This window comes from Thalia democratica, chromosome 1 (genome assembly GCF_965202585.1).
Source record: "Thalia democratica chromosome 1, ktThaDemo2.hap1.1, whole genome shotgun sequence".
Lineage (NCBI taxonomy): Eukaryota > Metazoa > Chordata > Thaliacea > Salpida > Salpidae > Thalia > Thalia democratica.
In genome coordinates, this window is record NC_139165.1 from 9,614,536 (window position 1) to 9,631,126 (window position 16,591).

The window sequence follows — 16,591 nt, forward strand, 5'->3', positions numbered from 1 at the left end:
AGCTCAACAACTAATAATAGTTCTTTCATTTACTTTTATGATTATTGTAGTTCGTAATTAACACCATAACACCATTTTCAAAGTGTGTAACAGATTGAATTTATACTTCAAAATTATTTAATAATATTTTAACTTTATTCTACTGACTGTTTATAAATTAGAAAAAATCAAAAGACTGTTTTCAAAAATCTACAAATTTATTGCATATCACATAAGTTCAAAACAATATGCAATAAGTGTGTATATTTTTCGAAACTATCTTTTGATTTTCTCTAAGGGAAGAAAAATCAAAAGATAAAAAATTGTCAGAGTCCTGAACTGATTTAAGTTTTTTTTATATCATAAATCTTGTTTGTAAATTAGAAAACAACAATATTAAATGAATTAGACGATTTATTATTAAATTTTCACAGCTTGTTGGGATTCAATGTCCACCCGATGGCGTAATAATGTAAACATGAGTTACAATATCCAAAATGTAAAATAATAAATATTTTATTAATAAAATGTTTATGGATGCCACGGCGCTCCAACTTCATTAATAAATAAGATATAATTCAAAAATTTTCTAACAGCTTGTTTTTATTTAAAAAAAGGTCCATCCGATGGCTTTGCAACTCCATCAATTATATTTATATCATATTGATTACATTACTCTCACAACCCTCGCATATATTATTTATAATGATAAACATTATAGATTAAAAATAATTAAAAAATTTTCAGCTTGTTCGGACTCCAAGGTTTTTCTAGTTCTTAAAAATAGATAGGGAACTACTATAGTACCTTCCTCTACTTTTTTATTTTAATGTTTATTTTTAATATTGTTTATCATTATTTTCCGCAGCTTGTTCGGATTCAAGGTCCACCCGATGGCGCTGCAACTTCAGTACCAGTCGAGCAACCAAAAGCAGGGAAAAAGCAAGAGACACTAGAAAACAGTTTCGTTGAAGGGAAAATCCCCAAACAAGCACAAGTCCCAATTAGTGTGTGTGTGTGTTCAATACATATATATATATAGTTCGTTATTATTCGTCTATTTTTTCTATTTTTCAAATTACCCCTACTTTTGAATCTTTTTGCTGTTAACAATTTTTTCTTTTCCTGTTTATTTGAGGGACATTTTCTCGTTTAAAAAAAAGTTGAATTTTTTACATGAATTTAATATGATGCGTTTTTTCCTGAAAAAAAAATCTAAAAAAATCCGAGGAAAATTTGCGCTTTTTCGTGTGAAGATTCAAAAAAATTTTCGAGAGATTTTTCTTGTGTATTTATTTCTCTCCTTTTGTTCTCTTCTCTCCTATTTCTCTCTCGAATGTCTCTCTCGTTTAGTTGAGGTGTGTCTTTTGTTTCTTGCTTGTTGTTGAGACATCCAGTTAAAATTGAATTTTTTTTTTTGAAACGCGAGTTAATGTTGTTTGAGTTGAAAGAAAAATAAGAAAACACACATTACACTGAAACTTGTATTTTTTGTATACATTTATATTAATTAAGTATAATTATAAATAATAATTATTATTAAGTAATTTTGTATTTATTGATGCTTCTGGTTTCTAATTGATTTGGGTTATCCATTTAAAGTTTAAGGTAACCAATGTAGGAGGTTCATTTCTTAGTTACAAAACAGTTTTTACATAAAGATTCTGCTTTCTAAAATAATGATACAGTTATGGTTAGTGCAGTTGCCATAACTAGAGGTTTTTGTTTAGTGCTAATTAATATTTTATAGTGTATATTTATATATTTAGATTTTAATTATTTCATAAATGGTTTCAACTTGAAGTTTGAGGTAATTAAATTAATTTTATGAATTAAAAAAGAATTATTTTTACAGAAAGATTTTGCTTTCTTAGATAATGAAAACTTTATATTAGTGTCTTATTGCCAAAATTTAGTTTTTGTAAATGCTTTGGTTCTTATACCTATCTGATCTTAAAAAATTAAGAATAAAAAATATAAGTTTTACAATCACTAGATGATGCTTAATTAACAAAGACCCTCCTTAAAAATTTTTTATTGTTAGAAGTTATGTTTAATAGTTTTCATTCAAGTTACATTCAGTATTGGTATATTTTCCAAGTTGATTAGTGTTGTCTAAGGTAAAGATATAAGTAATATAAATAACTAAGTATATTTATAAATAATAATTGTTATTAAGTATTTCAGTAATTATTGATGTTTCTGGTTTCTATTTATTTTCTGGTTTTGGTTTTCTACCATTTAAAGTTTAAGGTAACCAATGCAGAAAATTTATTTCTTTATGACAAAACAGTTCATAAAGATTCTGTTTTCTAAAATAATGATACGCTTTAATAGTTAGATTTAGTTTTTGTTAAGGCTAAATAATATTTATTAGCCTAGTGTTAATTAATATTTTTAGTTTTAATTGTTTCATAAAGGATCTCATCTTAAAGCTGAAGTAATTAATGTGCGAGATTAATTTCATGAGCAACATAATGGTTTTTACGAAGAGACTCTACCAGGGTTGTTATAAGGTCAGGAAGTCAGAAAAAACTAAAAAAAAAGTGACTAAAGTCAGGAAAAAACAGGGTTTTTGAAAAAAAATCCAGAAATTTGACAAAATTAAAAAAAAAGTCAGATATATTCAGCTTAAATTTACAAAAGTCTTTGTTTTCTAAAGCCTTCAAATGGTAAAAAATAATTAAAAATGCTTTTAAGTCAGAAAAAATTCCAAAGTTTTCTAGAAACTTACAAAAATATTTAACTTCGAATGCCTGCATTTGGTAGAAATTAATAAAACATCCTTTGTAAAACTACAAAATTTTTCCTTAACTTATTAAAGAAGTACCCTACTTGAACAAGCAGATTTTTTAATCTTTTTAGTATTAATGATCTGTAGCAAGGATACTTCTTTAGTGAATCTGATATATGCACAAAAATTTACTTAGCATAATTTTAGAATCAAAGTGTTATTTTTTATAAATAAATAGTTGAGTTCTTTATAATTAAGCAGTTAGTTTAGTTTTTATAAAAGAAATTGATGTTTATACTTAACCTCTTTATATTTTTTAAAAAATTGTTTATTTTGGTAAAATAAATTAGTTGCAAACACGTCATTCATACACAGATGGTTCAACTGAATTAATGGAAGTTTGATGATTAAATTCAGCAATAAAGTTTTAACCTGTATTAAAATAAGATTGGAAGATTTATATAGTTTCAAGTGTTTGATTTTGTATTTTAGAATAAGTTCGATTTAGAAAACTCAAGAAAATTTTAGTAAAATTTCAGGAATTTTTTCTCAGCTTGATCTGTGGCAACCCTGCTCTGCTTCCATGAAACTTTTTTAATAGCGTCATGGTTTCCAAAACTGAGTTTTTGTAAATGCTATAGGTAATTTACCTATTTGATGTTAAAGAATATATGAGTGAAATACATAAGTTTTACAATCACTAGATTTGATAAAGTTAATTAACAAGGGCCCTGCTTGAAAATTATGTATCGTTGGAATATTATTTAATATATGACATTTAATAATTTTTATTCAAGTTACATTCAGTTAACTCGTGCTAAAATTATATTTTGCAAGTTTGTATATGGTTTTCAGTGAAGATATATAAGTAATATTATACCAATTTTTACAGTAATACTTGGATATATTTTCTTATAAAAGTTTATAAATCGGGTTAGAAATGAAAAAGTTTTTTTTTATAAACGGTGGAACATAAGATTAAAGAAAACTTGTCTACAACATTTTGACTATTAAAGTGTTGAAAAAATTCTATTGAAAACTCATTTAATGTTAGTTTCTGAATCTAGGTTCAAAACGTAGTTTACAGCAGTTCATTTTTTCAAATAGCAAAGAATAAAGTTATCTGGGCAGAACTAAACTAAAGATCAAATTTATTTTTAAATATATAAAATTTACAATTAATATTATCTTCTAGAGATGTACTTTTATATCAAACAGGTTTGACTAAAGAAACATTATTCACATACTAAATTTTGAGTGCTAAAACTTAAGATAAAGTAAAATAAATAAAAAATAATTATTTTTCTGCTGCGTTTTTACCATAAAAACTATAAAAAAACTGCTCAGTTAAAATTAATTTTAAGTACTTTTGTCTCTACTTAAAGCCTGTAGGGTTTATTATGCTTGAAAACAATTAGACTAGATTGGAAATAAAACTTTGTAAATACAACAACTAAACATTAAAAAAAGGAATTTTGGTTTGTGGAAAACTTTAATTTAGTAAAAAAGTTTGTCGAAACATCTTGTTAAAATTTTTTTGAAATAAGACTAGATGATCGTTAAAGTTGAATATGTATTATTTATAGCAAAAAGATTTTGATTTAGTCTATAAGTAAGCTTTTCTGATAATAATCGAGTAGCTCTAAAATATTATAACTTAAATTGTTATGTAAGTTGCTAGTTGAGATGGTTAATTTTAATAAATTCTCCATGTGTTTGAAATAAGTGTTTTAATAACTTGAAACAACATGCTAATGTTTGTTTTAAATTTTAGCTTAAAACAAATTTTTTTCTGTTATACACTCGAAATTTTGAGCTACTTTTAGTTCCTAAGTTTTAGTTTTTAAGATAATAAGAAAGCTAACACATAATATTTAACTGAAGTTCAAAACAAGTTAAACAAAACTTTTAAAATAAAATATAAAAAAAAACATTAATAAATCACTTAGAACGTTATAAATTACTATTAATAAATCAAACTTGATATATATTGATTTCCCCATTTAGTTCGGGTAAAAGTATAAAACTAATAAAACTGTGATTTTTATAAACAGTGTTTATGCTTTTCAATGTAGTATAAATTTTAGAATTGAAAACGAACTTAAGTAGTTAATGATTTAGCTTCAACTTCATATAATTCTAAACAGTGTTTGGCTGTTAGTACAATATACAAGCAAACTAGAGTAGTAAATAAATGTGATTTATATAGTCAGTGAAAATTTTTATACAATTAAAGTTTGGAAGAAAATAGCACAAATGTTACAAAAGCATAAAAAAAATTTTTGCAAAATGACTTCTTTGCTAGAATGTTACTTTGTGCTAAAGTGATAACTTGCTTTTCTTATCCGTTCCCAAAAATACATGGAAACAAGATCTTATTAATACTTCTTAATTGAATAATGAATGTATAAAAAGACCTATCAAGTACAATAAATTCTTTTAAAGCAGCTTCATCATAAAGTTATAAATTTTGTTTTCGTAGACTACTTGTTAGTTTGATTGCAGTTTTTTATACTCTCAATTTGTTGTTGTGCCTTTTATATTTAAGTTGTACATTAAATTCAAAACTCTGCCCTCACAGTAATTAAACATTTAAACATTACTACTTTAAAATTTTATAACACTTTAAGTTCTTATTAATTTAATTTTATTAATGATTTCTGTTTACTCATACTATGGAAGAACTTTATTGAAATTATAAATCACACTTCATAGTCATCAGAAATCTTTATTAAGTCTATTTACTTTTTGCTCTTTTATGTTTAAGTTTGTTTCTTTAAATAATATTTGACATCTAAGTAGTAAAATTACACTAGGTTTTATACATTTTAGATTTTTCATTTCTTTTTCGTTTTATAACAACGTTCTTATGTTGAAAAGGTTTAAAATAACAAAAAATAATAAGAATAAATAAAACAGCAAGTTGCCGAAATACAAAGCTTGGATATTTGTTACACATTATAAACAGTGTTACTTTCACAGCAACCAAGCTTTTAAGATTTTCTATCAATGTAAACTACTAAACTTTTTAATACCGACTTATTTGTAAATGTTTAGATAAATTTATCTGAACTAGTTGAAAAAGCTGATTTTAAACAAAAACTGTTTTGTTAAATCCAATTTTAAGAATTTCACATTAATCTTTACTAAAAGTTCAAGTTAACCATCAAAACTTTTATTTCTTTTCTGTCATGTCTCGAAGTTTTTATGAGTTTTGTGACCAACAAGTACCGCAATTAATGTTTTGTGGTTTTGTAAGTAGTTAAAAAAAAGTTTTTTGTCACTTTATTTTAAATTTATTCTTCATCATAACTTACCCAAAGCAAAAACAATTTATTGTTTATTTGTGAAATGTATACAAAATTAAGCTCGATAATAAGATAATCAAATTATTATTTTTTTAAATACATCGAAAAGTAAAGTCATGCAAAATGCAGTGAACAAGTTAGAAAATTTTTCTGAAATTTTGCAAACAAAAATCAAATGCAATCAGAAGCTTGTTGTGACGTATAGATAAAAATTGTTCAAATTTGTTGAAATTTAATGTATGTATATAATAAATTTTAAATTGAATCTTATGAGTAAGTGTGTATAGCAAATTAATCATCAACTTTTAAGCTGTTTTAATATAGCTACAAATCAAAACTAAAATAAACAAAGTAATTGCATACTATAATAACTTCTTTTTTTAAGACTTAAGTATGAGTTTTTAAGAATCTTAAGTTTTTAAAAAATGGTAGGGAAGACAATTTTATAAAATATTGGTAGAATGTAGTAAAACTTTAGGAAAAAACATGCTGTATTAATTTAAATATTGTACAATGGTTAATTAGGTTATTGTATTTAAATACAAGTATATAATTGAAGTTTAGTTAAAGTTTGTCGAAACTATATTGAACAAAAACAAATTTAACATATGTAGTTTACAATTTGAGTTGTTAAGGTTAGAAGCGTATTATTTAACAATATGTCATAAAGAAAATTTTAACTAATTTTATTTTTAAATCAGGGTGAGATTTTAGGGAGCAGGCCATAATCGCACGGCGTAAATATTGTACGGTGGGTCACTTTAGCACGGCGGGTCATTTTTGCACGGCGTCAATTTATCACCTAGCGTCATTTAATAATCTTTTTTTCTTTTGTGTTTGCTTGGAGCGTCTTTTTAAACAATGTTTTACCTCTGTGCGAAAGTGACACATCGCGCTTAAGTGACGCTATGCAATAGTGACGCACCGTGCTAAAATGTCGCTGTGTTATTCTGACAGCCACCCGATATTTTAAACATAAACTTTTAACTTTATTAAAATGAAACAATGAAGAAATAAAGTTAAAAGTTAACCCTCACCCTCGATCGATAACGTTTTTTTATTTTGATTTTATTAACTTATCTTCTTCTTTTTTTTGTTTATTTTTTGATTCCGTGCAAGAGTGTCTTGGTGCAAAAGTTTGCCTTCGTGATATTTACCCATTTTAATTTAAAACTCATTTTAAAGCTACTAATATTTTTAATATTTTAGCATTTTTTTCATGTAAAAAAAGTTAGTAGTGATTATAAACTTTTTCAAGCTGATAAGATTGAAAAAATTAAATAGAAAAGAATAGCTGAATAACTGGCAACACCTAATTTTAATTATAATATTCGTTCTCAAATAAAAAAGACAAGGTTGATATATAATTCTCGAATCGGTCCAGGACAAAGTCAATAATTTTTACTTGTGATCTTTTTCCTACATCAGTAGTTACGAAAAATCAGAAGATGGTTTAAAAAATTTACAAGTTTATTGCTATTATGTGTTGCTAGTATGCATTAAACTTGTATATTTTTTAAACCATCTTCTGATTTTTTTGTAATTTAATAAAAAAGAAATAATCTCACATTTGTGGACATAATAGTTAGTTTTTAATAATAACATACTTATATTTCATATTTTGTGTGATAATTCCATACTTGTAAAAAAATATTTTTACTAAAATTACTTTGTCACCGAAACAGGCTTGCAATTTATTTTTATACTTTCGTAAATCAAAATTTTTATGAACTGTTTTCTTCTAACTATGCTTTTTTAACTATTACCACCAATTTAAAACAAAACAATGTCTTGTTACTGTGAAGGTTATCTACTTGTTTAATATAAAAAAAAGCTTTTAAAGTAACCTCTCGCATCTCTACGCACTTGTGACGTTAAGAACTCTCGTTTAGTTACGCATTTTAGAATTCTAAAAAATTAAAAAAAAAATTTTTATTTTTTTTTAATATTGCACAAGTTAGGTTTATTTTATGTTTTTAATATAAAATATGTTTTTAATATAAAATATGTTTTTAATGTAAAATATATTTTTAAATGCTAACTCACTTCAATATATCTTTAGACTTTTTAAACTTATGTTCCTTGACTAATTTATAAACATTTAGTTATACCTCAGTATATCAGAAATATTGTTAACAATAATAGTTTAAATTAAAGTTCTGAAAGAAATATGACTTTGTTAAATTATTTTTAGCCAGTATTTATTTCGGCCATCATCAACAAGTTGAGATGTTTTATGCAATCGATAAAAAACAATGAATTTTATCGCAAGATCAACAACAACAGCATCCAAGACATGATGTTTTTATAGTTTTAAGAAAGTGATTAATATACTTTTAAATCACTTACATTTTATTGTATTGAAACAAGTAAGATTATTACTTTTAAGCATAGTTGCTACATTTAAATTAAAAGTGTCCATACAGTTATTCATCCATTGTAATTTTTACTTAAAATATTAAAACTTTTATTAAGTATTCAGAACTCTTTGTTTTTTGATTTTGTGCACCCTGCTCTAAAAAGCTTTAAATTTTAGTTTTAATAATCATGTGCAAGCTATTTTTATTTAAATGAATTGCAATGAATGAACGAACTAAATCAACGAGTGTTTAAGATATTTGTTGTTTGGTATTTTAATTATTTTCAAATATCTAGTCTGTAGCTGTGTATGAATTAAAAAATCAAAACTTACCAATTTTTAACATATATTTAGTTGTTTTTACCACTTAGGTAGTTTTGCTTTACTGTAGTGAAGTAAAAAATTGTTGAAGTTCTATATAAATTAGATATGTATTTCGAATTTGGTGTTTAGATATAGTTTAGTACTTATCATGTTTTTACAGTTTTTTTAATTAGTAATTATTTTCTAAGTACTTTAATTTTAGCTAAATAGCTTATACTAATTGTATATTTTTTAAAATTTTCAAATAACTAACATGCTCTGATATTCTAAAACTATAAAATGGTTTATGATTTTTTTGATATACTACCAAATAAAATGTTGGTAATTTTTTTATAACTGCATAGTTTTAACTTTAATTAAGTTTTTCTAACAGACTCTAAAAAAGTTGAACCAAGTTTTACGTAAATATTTGACACTTTTGCTTATAAGATAAATTAATTTTTTACTTTAAACTAGGAAAATGTTTCCTAAAACTAGACAAATGTTATTCTTAGAATAGTTGATAAGTAAACATTGTTTTATTTTGTATCTATAAATGACCCATTGATCAATATTTGTGAAAGAGCACAAAATATAACAAACAAAAAAAAATAAAAATGAAGGCTTTATTAAACTAAAGATTAGCCAGGAAGCTTATTTAAATGAAAATCAAAGTTTGATTAAAGCTATGAATTTAATTTCACAAATTTTATTATTATGGTTACTTAAATATTTTTATAATTCATAATGTTTCATATGAGCAGTTATTGAAACTGAACTCATCAAAACAGCAAACAAATTCTACTATTTCTACTACTTAATATTTGATTTATAATAACATTTTTATAGTTTAAAAATGAAGTAATTGATATACAAAAAAACCACAATAATAAACATACCATTCAACATGGAGTTTGAAAATGTTAACTATTAGACATGATCATATTAAAACTATAAATTCAGTTCGCAAAAAAAAAATTTTACGTAGTTATGTTTTTATATTTCAACATTTTTCATATGTATAGTCGTTTATACTAAAATCATCAAAACAGCAATTAACTTCTTCTACTTTAAACATTTAATATTTGTTTTATAAAAGTACTTTAATGGTTTTATAAATGAAGTAAAACATAATTTTATTCAAAATAATGTATCAAAAACAAACCAATTAATACTTATTAACATACCTTTTCAAAACCAATATGAAAGTAAGGAAAATATATAATATGATTTTTTAGGGAATGAATATTATTTTTCCATATTGTCATTTAAATAATTTTAGCAATACTTTAAAACTATCAAGAAAACTTGTATATACTTATATATGAAAATTGATAGACAGGTAACAATTGTGATTTTATCTTTTTTACTAATAATTAAACTTTGTTTAATATTTATTACTTAAATAAGGTTATATTAACATTATATATAACTGTTAAACACACTTATGAAAATGATTTGTTTTGTAATTTCTAGTATTTTTTTTATATTTAAAAGTATTTTATTTTATCTAATTTAATTTTAGACCAGCTCTATAGATAATCAAAAAAAAAAATCAAAAAAAAGTTTTGATTTTTTGTAGCTGACTTTGTTTGTTGTTTAAATGAAAATAAATAGTTGCAAAAACTTTAAAATATTTGAACTGTTAAGAAAATACAAAAAAAATGAAGAAAAGTTAAATTCAAATTTTTTTTCTAATGAAAATAACAATTTCTAAAGTTGTTTGAGTGGTATGTAAAACAATTAGTTTGGTGTTATAGTTTTTTAAAAACAAACAAAGCTTTGGTATAATCTTTATAGAAGTGTTTATCTTTTTTAAAATAATATAAGAAATGTTATAAAGACTATTGTATATTAATTTTGTTAGTCTTAATCATGTTTTATGTATAAGAATGAAAATTTCATAACGATTTTTAAGCTTGTATACTAATGTAGTGCTTGTTTAGATTAAAAAAAAAATATTTAGTGTGTTAATCTAAATTTATTAGCTAGATTATCTATGAAGTACATTAACAAGTTTTAAAATGTGTAAATATATTCTAAGATAAACATATAAGATAGCTAAATATTTTTACACTAAATAATTAACCAAACGAACAAATCAAACGAGACCTTTGCGTTATAATTTTTTAAAGTTTTGAAACCTTTTTAAATCAAATTCTTTTCCCGCTTTTTTATAGCATTTGACGTAATAATAACTATTAAAGTGCGTTCAACTATTGATTTAAATTAAATATATTCTTACTCTTGAATATGATATTTAATGCTATTAGTATTTTCATTATATTTAGCAAAGCTTTGGAAATTTCTAACTTTGTAAAAAGCTCTATTAGTTTACATTTTAATATTTAGTTTACATTTACTTGATTCTAAATGTTTTAGTGCTTTTCTAATTGGTTTACAAAACTTACAAAAAAAAAAGATGTGCGGTATGATTACAAAGTAATAAGTTACTTAGTTGATTTTTTTACTCTTAAAATCCTATAATATAATGACACTCGATCAATAACTTTTATATAAACTAATAAAATATATAAAAACTATTGTAATGTTTTTTGATAGTAACATTTTTAATTTACTTAACTTAAGTTTTAGTTTTAAAAACATATTAGAGCCAAACATAGATAAAATAAAAAGTTTTGTTTTTATTGAAAACTAAAAGTTATTTGTATAGAACTAAAAACAATTTTATTCAGAATTTTACTTTAAACTTTTTATCTTAAAACAATAAAAGTTAATCCATTTAAATATATTGAACCAAAAAAAATAATGAAATTGAATTTAATATTTAATAAAACACACACAAAAAATTATTGATATTAGTTACCAAAACAAAAAAACTTCAAACTGCTACATAGCTTAAGTAATGTTTGTAAAGATATATACTGCTTTGTGTTTTTTTTTTTTTCAAAAAATTATACACTTATTAACGTCATCAACTATCAAACGAAACATAAAACTACATGAAAGTATATATAATAAAAATTGAACTGTAAAGTTTGGACGTGAAACAACTACATCTAGGACGTTATAATTTAAAACAGCTTGTACTTGCTGTAAAAAAAACTATTGTTTTTTCATTACTGTAATTAATACATTGATTAGCTTGTTCCGTTTGTATATTTAAATTAAAAACTTATCTTTATGTGATTAGTTAAGTTTATTAGCTTGATTTTGTAATTAAAATAAAAAAAATGATTATGTATGTGTTTATCTGAGATTATAAATTGTTTCCTAATGATGTAGTAAACAAATAATTTTAAATTATATGTTTGTGTTTTTATACGTTTTTTAGCTTATTTCAAAATGTAGACTTTTTATAAGTTTAAAAAAATACGAATTAATCTTAAGTAAATTAAAAACTATAGACATTTATTCCAAAACATTATACAAACAAGTAATTAATTTTCCATGTGATTTCAACAATTTTAATAGTAGTTTTTTCAGTTTGAAAATCAAGCACCTTTTCTGTTTTTTAAAATGTGTGTTATGACGTAATAACAACCTTTAAAATGAGTTAATTTTAAGTAAGTTTATAAATTTATTTATTTACTATTTTCATTTTTACAAATTACTCAACAATTTTAAACTACTTTTATAACATTACAAAAATTGATTAGCTTAAACTTACATCGAAGTCATAATCTAAACTGAACTTTGAAATAAAATACGAAACAGCTGGTTCAGGCTACAATACAAATATTTATTAGCTTGTTTCCTAATGTAACACTTTTTAAAATTTTCAAATAATGATTTGATGTGTTTATCTAAATTAGTTAGCTAGATTATCAAAGAAGTAATTAAGAAGGTTTTTAAATTCATATTTAACAGTATATATAACAGAAAGTTAGATCCTTTTACTTTAAGTGATAAACAGCAAACTTTTGAATTAAAAAAAAATTATAATCTAAAAAACATTTTGCGTTAAATTTTTATCAGTTTTGAACATCAAACTATTTTCCTGCTTTTTTCAGAAATAATTTTTACTAGCTTTTAAACTAAAGCAAAAATTTTAACTATTTTGAAAAAATAAATTTAGAAACATTTAAGTATAGTTTTAAAATAATAAGTTGTAGGAAATTACTAAAAAGTACCTTTTAAATTATTTTTCAGGAGGTTTTTAAAGGAGTTATAGAAGAAAGACTATTAAAACAGCAAAGTTTTGAGTTGAAAAAAAGAGTTAACCTAATAAATTTTTGCGACACAATTTTGCGACAAAAACTTTGGACATTATTTTTTTTCATTGAGCGCTTAGTGACGTAATGAATGAAATAACTGTCAAAATGCATTAATAGTGTATTAAATATACTAAATCAAAATATCTTTCACATTACCTGATTTAAAAAAACTCTGTGTACAATTAATTTTTGCCAGCTGTTCAACACAGCTACAACATATATTTCTTTTTTTATTTATCAGAAGGCTCAGTTTAAAGTGTATTTAGAATAAGTTTAAAGTTTTGTCGGAATTGATTTAATAAAAGTTATATATCTTTATGCAGTTAAAAGAAATAAAAAAATATATAAGCTGTATGATGATTGATAAAAATTAAACAAGATACTTTTATTTAACAACATTAAGTCTAAAAAATACTACAACAGAATGCATACCCTATAGTATTAATTTTAAAGGAGTATCTTACCATACTCTATAAAATCACAAAACTATTTTAAACATATTAAGTCGTATGAATATTACGAAAACTTTTAATTGAATCTTTTCAAGCATTAAGATTTACAGTAAAAAAAAAATTAATTATAACAATAAAATATTTATTTTCATTAAATTTAGTCTCAAAAATAATTTATATTAACATATATTTTTAGAGTTTTTTAACTCTAAAACAAGTTTTTCAGAGAAATAACACTTTTTTTTTTATGTTTTTGGTATATGCTTTTATATTAAATTATAAAATTAGTTTTGCGTTAAAAGTGTGTATTATTAAACTTTAAAATGGTTGCAGTCTAGTTTTTAATTTTTTTAGTTCTTAGTTTTAATGGAAAATGCAAAATTATTTGCAAATGCAACAATTTTAGTTTTAGTTAGAATACTTATACAATGAATGTTGATCCAAATTTCAAAACTAACGTGTAAAGGTTTTTTGAAATATGTTGTGAATAGTTATAAATATATTTTTTTTAATACACCTAAAAATTAAAAACTGTTGCATTTTTACGTGCATAGTATGTCAAAAAAACAAAAATAAAAGCGTATAAAACTAAAAATATTTTTATGCGCCTTGTGACGTCATTTATGTTAGCCCGCAACAACAAGCTTTAAAATATTATAGTTATAAAACAGTTCTTCAATTATTTATACATATTTGTCAATAACAACTGTCATGGTATTTTATAACAGCTTTGAATAGCTGTTAATTAAATTATTAGCAATACACTATCACTGAGTTTAACTGTGTAATTGTATAAAAATATTTTTTGTCGCAAAACATAATTTATAAAAATCTGTTGCATTTATACGCGCAAAGTATGTAAACAATTCAAAAATAAAAGTGAATAAAGCTAATAATATTTTTATGCGGTTTGTGACGTCATTTATATAAACCTGCAACAAAAAGCTTAAAAAGTATTATAGTTATAAAACAGTTTTTAATTTAGTTATACATATTGGTCCATTGATTTCATCATGGTATTTTTTAACAGCTTTAAATAGCTGTCAATTAAGTTATCAGCAACCCACTGTACTGAGTTTAATTGATTGTATAAAAAAACTTTGTCGCAAAACAGAGTTTTATTACAGCTGATGTTATTACAAAAGAAATGCTTATACGTCGTAAACAAATATGTTTGTAAAATTTTAAGATATTGTTAAGAAAAAAGGTCTAAAACTATGTTCAAAAAAGTTAAACGATTTACATTTATACACAAATCTTTGAAAATGATAAATTATTTTAATTACATAATTTTATACAAGTTCAAACTTTCCTCTGAAATTTTAACGTTTTTATAAAGAGTTTAGTATATAATCGGAAATATTTGAAAATACTACCAATTTAAACAAATTAATTTTTTTTAAAGCGTTTTTATAAAATTTACCATTAACTAATCTGTTAACATTAAAATTTCTATTTTTTTTCGCATTTAAAATGAATTACACAAAAGTTTTGGTTTTAGTAAAATCAAGCAATCAAGATGCAAAAAATGTTTGTAAGAACTACTAAAAATAATTAATTATTAGCTTTATATAAGGGTTTTCGAACAACATTTTAATAATCGTTAACTGGGCAGATATTAAGTAAATAAAAAACAGTAGTATTGATTTTTGAACGACAAAAAAAGTTCTCAAAATAATCAGTCCTAGGACCTTTTAGTTATTGAGTCTAACTTAGTTATGTCGACTTTTTATCAAATATCGATTTTTTTCTAGCTAGTTGGCTGGATTACATGTATTTCCTTTATTTTCTATAGCACTTCAGCAGTAACTTAATTAAAAGATTAGATTTTGATAAAAAATAACAATGTACGCAACAAATCTTATACATTTTATATTCACATTTTTTTTACACTTACTACACAAAAGCTCTTCAACTAAAGTTTTAAACTAGTTTTAAATTATTTTAAGTTCTAATAAAAATTTATTTATTTATTTCTATAAAAAAATGTTCATCTTAATTTTTTTTATTAATTAATAATTGTTTACGACTAAGTGAACTAACGAAAATCTTTTTATTCAAATGCTTCGCATATTGATTTAAAAAAAATTATGCAGTTTCATTAACAAATTAATATACAATGTAACTTAACAAAAAGTATATTAAAAATATTATCAACTGGATAGTAAAATAAGCTACAAAACGTTGTTCTCAGAAATTAAAAACATAAGTTATTTTGTGCAGCGCAAAGTATCCGATAAGCGTATTAAAATTTTTTTTTCAAATTGTATTTAGTCGAAAAACATTAAAAAATTAATTTTCTAATTAAGGTTAAAACTATTTGTTTTATGACGTAAAAGTAAAAGATTTCTATTTTGTACCGTTTATAACTTAAACTCTATAAAAAAAACATTTCAGTTTTTATTATTTGGAAACTTTCTAAGTAATCTATTTATAACTAAAATAATTTGTTTCTAGGTTGTGGTTAAAAACTAAAAGTAATTTATTAGTATTTTGTTCATATTTGTAACTGACGATGCCTATCAAAAATTGTTAAAGTTATTTTTAGCAATTTAGGAAATTATTATAAAATAAAAACAATATTCCTATCGTAGTAAGCAAATTAAAATAAATTGTTGTTGATTAAACACGTTTTGTTATAAATCATAAGTGTTACATATAAGAAATTCTATATTTTTTATCAAGTGTAAATATAGTCATAAAAATAATCATTTTTTATATTTTATACTTACTAAATCCTACATACACATCATAATAAAGATGTGTTATCAATTTATTTAGGTTTTTTTTTTCATCAAAATTTAAACTATTTCTTCAGAAAGCAGACTAATTAGAATTATTTTTGTTTGTATTAATAACTTATAAGTCTTGAATAATATATCAAATAAAAAATTTTCAAATAATTGGTCTTTTAGAACAAAAATAATTCTAAACATTATTTATGAAGATAGCAGACTATAGATTATAAATACTTAAAAATTAACAACAAATGATTATCAGTACAATAAAGAACAGAAAGTCTTAGTGACGTCATAGTTGTTTGTAAACAACAACAAGCTTTATGTAGCGGTTGAAAATAATAACAAAAATAACTTAAACTTGCTTAATTAGTATTTAAAAAAAGTTTATTAAGAGATTTCGAAACATTTTACTTACAAGTAAAAAATATGCACACATATACATTTTTTGTACCAAAAGCGTAGTGCAGTTTCTTAGACGAATTCTTTATTAATAGCCGAAAATCTGTTTAGTCATTTTTGCAACCATAGTTTTTTACA